The sequence below is a fragment of the Ictidomys tridecemlineatus genome, chromosome 8 (genome assembly GCF_052094955.1).
Source record: "Ictidomys tridecemlineatus isolate mIctTri1 chromosome 8, mIctTri1.hap1, whole genome shotgun sequence".
NCBI classification, from domain to species: domain Eukaryota; kingdom Metazoa; phylum Chordata; class Mammalia; order Rodentia; family Sciuridae; genus Ictidomys; species Ictidomys tridecemlineatus.
The window spans coordinates 29403874-29410210 of record NC_135484.1 but is presented as its reverse complement, the minus strand read 5'-3'; positions in this window follow the sequence as shown (position 1 = coordinate 29410210).

The window sequence follows — 6337 nt, the reverse complement described above, 5'->3', positions numbered from 1 at the left end:
TGCTCTGCTGTCTTTCCTTACCCCTGCAACCTATTCACAAGATGTTGTTCTATTGATTTATCTTATCAGGGCTGCTTGTATCGGTACATGTCGGTGCCAATGAACAAAGAAACACAAGGAACCAGATTAACAAGAAAACAATGATTTTTCCTAAAAGTAATTTTGAAACACTAAAGGGCAAAATGATGATTTACATAATCTTTAAAGTATGTTAAATATTTGATGTATTTTCTAAAAAATATATACAGTCACACATATATGTACATTTCAAAGAAAACTGATTTTCTTCATTTTTCAAATAGAGAAGCTTAACCACAGAGGGGTTTAATAATTAAAAGTTTGGTGGCCAAAATGACAGCCTGATATGCCTGATCCTTTCCTAGGAACTATAAACATAACTGTAACGGTGACCTTCATTGTATTTATTTTTATTGCAATTCATAAGAAGAAATTCATTTTCTTCTGCAATTTAGCATACAATTCACATGTGTAACAAAAGATTCATGAAACAAAAATAAAATAATATGTACCTTTTCTAATGCAGTGGTACACTGTTAGTTTTATTTCTCAAATTGGTCTTGAACCACAGTTTGAAAAAGACTTAACTAAAATATCTCTACCAAATGACCTCTGGCCTTTGTTGGAACCCCCCACTACAGGACTCTGATTTCTGTAATGGTTCATTCTGTTTCTGGACGTTTTTATATGAGGAGCTTTCCAGACCTTAGGAATGACCATCAAATCTCTTATGAGCCAGATTGGATATTCCCATTTTCTTTTTTTTTCTTTCTTTCTTTTCTTTTTTCTTTTTTTTTTTTTAAGGTGGCATGCTTTCTATTCTGTCCACTTACCTTAACAATACATCTCATTTTAAGATATTCCAGCTGTACCATCAGATTGAAACTCCAATCCTTTGTCATAAATACCAAACCTAGATTTTGGTATGTAAAATGCAGGACTATTTTTCTATTTACAGTTCAAAATCACATTAACCTTTTTAGAGGTTGCAGGCACACTGGCTCTTAATGATCTTATCAGCTTCACCAGAAAATCCATTTGCTCATGACAATCGATCTCACTGTGGCCTAGTGCCAACTTGATGTGGTTGTTTATGATCACAAGTTAAATATTGACAGACTCTGAACACAGAATCTGTGCCACAGATAAGTCACTAGATAGAAAGGACAATTCCACTATTCACTTTATTTGATTATCTTATTTTTGAAGTTAAACAATACATACAGTCTTAGAATGAGTTTGATACCTGCCATTACACTATTTCTTTGTAGATTAACTATGCTTCATTCCTATATAAGTGTGCTTTTCAGAAAAGAAAAATATATGCTCTTTTGAGATGAATTTGCTTTTCTTTTTCTTTAATCAAATTTTATTACTAAGGACATTTTATTGCTCAGTTGTTTTTATTTTGGCATTCCAACCCCAATCAGATATTTCATTTTAGGGTTATGCTTTTATGTAAACACATGCTTAACTCATTTATGATTTGTTTCCCAAGTTCCATCGGGATTGCTCCAAGCAACCTTTCCTTTTCCAAAATTAATTGTACTTTTTTTCTGTTTTTATTATGATAATGTTTGCAACAAGGAATTGGGCATAGACATAGCCCAAGTACATAGGTTTGGAGTTCTGTAAAATCCTTTAATTCGAAGCACAGGCTCTCAGAATAAAATTTTATATCAAAGAGTGCTCATAGATAGATGCTGTTGAAAGACAAAGCTTCATATGACAAAATAAAGGCCAAAGACTGACTACTGCACATCAGAAGGGAGATTTCTTCTGTGCAAGTGGGCAGCTATGTAACATGGATTTCAAAGAATAGGGGTAAGTATTTAGTGTGCTAAATTGCAGAAGAAAATTAATTTCTTCTTATGAATTGCAATAAAAATAAAATACTTCTTATGAATTACAATAAAAATAAATGTCATTTTCCAGACTCTGCTCTCTGGGCAGGAAATGGGTGCTGGTGAGGATAAGAAACTATCCAGCAGAGATCCTGGTTCTGTGCTCCCAAGCTTAACAAACATCATCTTTCTTCATCCAAAGACCTTTTGGGCCTCTGTTATATATTGTACCTCTGTGCAAACTGGGTTTGCCCATGGTTAAGTTTCAAAATCAGTGGAAAAGATGCAATTGTTATTTTTTAAACTTATTTTACAGTTTGATATTTGGAATTGTTTCTATGTGGACACTATTTTATAAAGGGGGTGTATATAAATCTCTGTCCTACGTGCTTTAGGGCAGGAAAATAAAAGGGTGTCTGCAAGGATCACTAGTATTTTTACTTACTAAGTTCAAAACATTCTGTAAAAACAACAACAAAAAAAAGATAAAGAAATAAAAGAGAGAGAGAGAGAGAGAGAGAGAGAGAGAGAGAGAGAGAGAGAGAGGAATAAAGTAAAAGCTGACAGCTAAGTTAAGGATAAATAATTCAGCAAACTTTAAATGTCAGGTGTCAATATATTTGCATATTAGCTATCAACTGCCCCTTAGCCTTTGTTTGCTTTTCTACTTCCCAAGATTCCCAGGAGACTCTTTCATCCCTACCCATATTTGTAGGTCTTAGTATTTGTTATTATTTGGATCTTAAATGTCCTCCAAAGGCCTATACATTTAATAACAAATAATAACAAATACTGGATTGTTATTATTTGTTATTAAATAATAATAACAAATTTGTTTGCTTTTCTACTTCCCAAGATTCCCAGGAGACTCTTTCATCCCTACCCATATTTGTAGGTCTTAGTATTTGTTATTATTTGCATCTTAAATGTCCTCCAAAGGCCTATACATTTAATAACAAGTAATAACAAATACTGGATTGGTCACCAGCCTGGGGTGCTATTGGAAGCTGGTGGACCACTTAAGAGGAATGCCTAATGCAAGGAAGTCAGGTCAGTGGGGAGCAAGCCCTTGAAGGGGATACTGGGGCCCCACACTCTTCTTCTCTCTTTGCTTCCCAACTATCATTTAGGTGAACATCTTTGCTGTACCACATGCTCCCACCATCATACTCTGCCTTGCATAGGCCCAAAAGCAATGGAGTTAACTGTGAACAAAAACTTCTAAAATCATGAACCAAAATAAATCTTTCCTCTTTCAAGTTTATTATCTTAGCTATTTTGTCACAGTTATGGAAAACTGACTAACAGTATTAAATGACTCACTTAGACCTGGGAGGAGAATTTTAGTTCTTATTTGTAGCCTTGGTTTACTTCTTTTCCAGTTTGACCTTGACTTAAGACATCACTGACCACTGGACTCCTTTGTGGTAGATCTCCCAACTTACAGCCACCTTTTTATTTATCTTATTTTGAGTTACTCTCTCAGATTCAGTACCTTTCCCCTCCCTAAAACCCTATCCTACTCTGAAAATGGGAGTCCAGAGTTCCCACCACTTATTGTGCCCAGCTTTTCAACATCTTCTTATTCTACCCAAGAGCGTATGACCTAGAAGAGGTCATGCCTCCTGAGAGCTCTCTTTCCCCATTTGGCTGTTTCTTCCACCTGCGTACAAGTAATAGTACTTCCAACTCTCTCTCTCTCTCTCTCTCTCTCTCTCTCTCTCTCTCTCTCTCTCTCCATTTTCTGAGTCACCAAAGAATTCTGAAAATGGCAGGTAGAAGAGTTGAGTTGTTTTTGGTGGTAGTGCTTCGTTCTGTTTAACTATCAAAAATTGTCAAAAGAATGTTTTTAACATGGTTTTGGTTGTGTGGCATGTCATCCTTCTAGTTTCCTATCCTAGTTCTGTTTACAGTCTGCTTTTATCTTTCCCCCATGTCCTATTAAATAAATTTAATCAGAGGCAAATAATAGTTTACCTCATGTCACCCCTGACATACAAATCAAGGCCAATCAGTCTAGGAATCTATGTATATAGGCTCATTTATACCTCACCACCGATTGTGAGATGGGTATCATTAGTTCTCCTTCTCCTCCTACTCCTTCTCTTCCTCCAACTCTTCTTCTTCTTTGATATTTTCTTTGTAGATAAGGAAAACTCTGTTGTGTATATACACCACATTTTATTTATCCATTCATTCATTGATGAACATCTAGGCTAGTTCCATAGTTTGATTATTGTGAATTGTGCAACTATAAACATGGGTATGCATATCACTGTAGTATGATGACTTTAATTATTTAAGATAAATACCAAAGAGTGGTATAGAGGGATAAAATGGTGGTTCCATTCTTAGTCTTTGAGAAACCTCTATACTGCTTTCCATAGCGGTGATACTAATTTACAATCTTGTAATTGTGGATCTTCCTAATTCTCCTTTTAATGTTACAAGTTTTTGTCTCACATATTTTGCAGCTCAATTACTTAGGGGTACACATTGAAGATTACTGTATGGTTCTTTGATTCTTTTATCCTTATATATAGTTGAAGGCAATTTCCTTAGTCTGAATTCTATCTTATCTGATGTTAATACATCACTTCTGTTTTGTTTATTTTGCTTTTACCAATATTTTCAGGGAGTATATTTTTCTACATTTTCACTACTGACCTTTCTATATTATTATATTGAAGTGAATTTCTTACAATTAAAAAAAATTATAAGCATATAAAATTATAAACAATTTTCTTTTTACTCATTCTGCCAATCTCTTTTACTTAGTGTATTTAGACAATTTGCATTTAATGTCATTATTGTTAGGTTAGGACTTAGTCTGCCATTTTGTTGTTGTGTTGGTTCAATTTCTTCTATTCTTTGTTTCTCTGATTTCTTTTAATTGCCTTCCTATAAGTTACTTGAATGTATTTTGTAATTTCACTTTGATATATCAAGAGTAGTTTTGTTTATTTTGTACAGAGTCCTTCAGTGATTGCTATAGATATTTGGTTTTACACAATTTATCTCAGCCTATTGTGTCAATATTATACCATTTTGGGTGAAATATAAAACCCTCACCTCTTTGTAAGCCCTTTCCACACTTTATTACCAAGCAATATTGTTCATCAAAGTTCAGAGATAATATCCATCTGTGCCAAATAACTGCATATTAGATAGGCAAACTATGTGTATCTCATTATTTTCACCCCTCACCCATGGGCGACGGTGGAAATCTATGGCAATGGCTTGCCAGGTGAACCTGATGTGGGATTTAAGTGCTGTGTTCAGGAGAGATGATCCCAATGTGCTCAAAGCAAACACTATTCTTTGACCAAATCCATTTCATAAATTTGCTTTTCCATTTTGAAAATAAGAATCATTTATGCCAGGGAATAATTTTATTTGGTAATAAAATAAGTAGGAATGTTTTGCATTCCTTAGATAAGTTTGTTTTCTCAAGAATTTCAACTGATTTCAGATATTTCTGCCTTTCAAAGCTAATGGTAATGACAGGAGGTCAAGAATTATACTGGTAAGTAAAAAATAAAAGAAACAGGAAAGGAAAGGAAGAGAAAAGAAAAGCTGAGAGGGACCTGTCCTACTATGAAAGTAAGAATCAGAGAAAGTTTTCTGATAAATGCCCCAAATTCTAAGACATTTGTGGGGTCTGAAAAACTGATCCAAATGAGAGGCCTGTCCCCCACCTCATTTATTTGACTAGTTGGCAAGCCTGCAATGATTTGAGACTGATGTCATTTTACAAGCCTCCTGACAGAGAAGCTTCTGGGGAATGTAAATCAAGCCCCTGCAACAATCCAGACAGGCATTCTTTAGCATCCTCCATTAACGCCACCCTACGGGTCAGTGCAGAAACCTCAAGGTCCGAATGGGATGGAAAAAAATAAGTCCCTCAATCCTTTAATCTATTCCTAGTAGATAACTATCATTATCTGCAATCACTTCTATATATAATTAGAGGGTGCATTTTTGCATTACAAAAACTATCCCTAATTATGTGTCATTTGCAAATTGCTGCAGATCTACATTCATCCTTATGATGAAATGAGAGTCCTTCTCACTGTATTAGTATCATTTCTATACTCTTTCTCCCCTACCCCCAAACTCCTAATTTAGTGATAGGTAGCATTCAAAATGTTTTTTTGTTAAAGTGCCTACCTGTCTTTCGAGCATCCACACAGCATGTTCTGTGTCAAACCACCCATTCATCCCCTTGTCATCCTCTGGCAAAGGCAGGAGATAACTCATGATGAGCAAAGCAGAGACCCAGGCAGGTTTTTATGCAAATGCTTTATTCTCTACTTGGAGTTCAGAGACATCTGATTACTCTAAGTACTTTTTAGTTCCATTATTTTAAAATAGTCCTGTAAAGTTATAATAAAGTTATCCTTTTGGATGGTCCACCTTCAAGGGAAAAGGATTTTTTTTTTTTTTACACCACACAGATATATCCAGGTTACCCT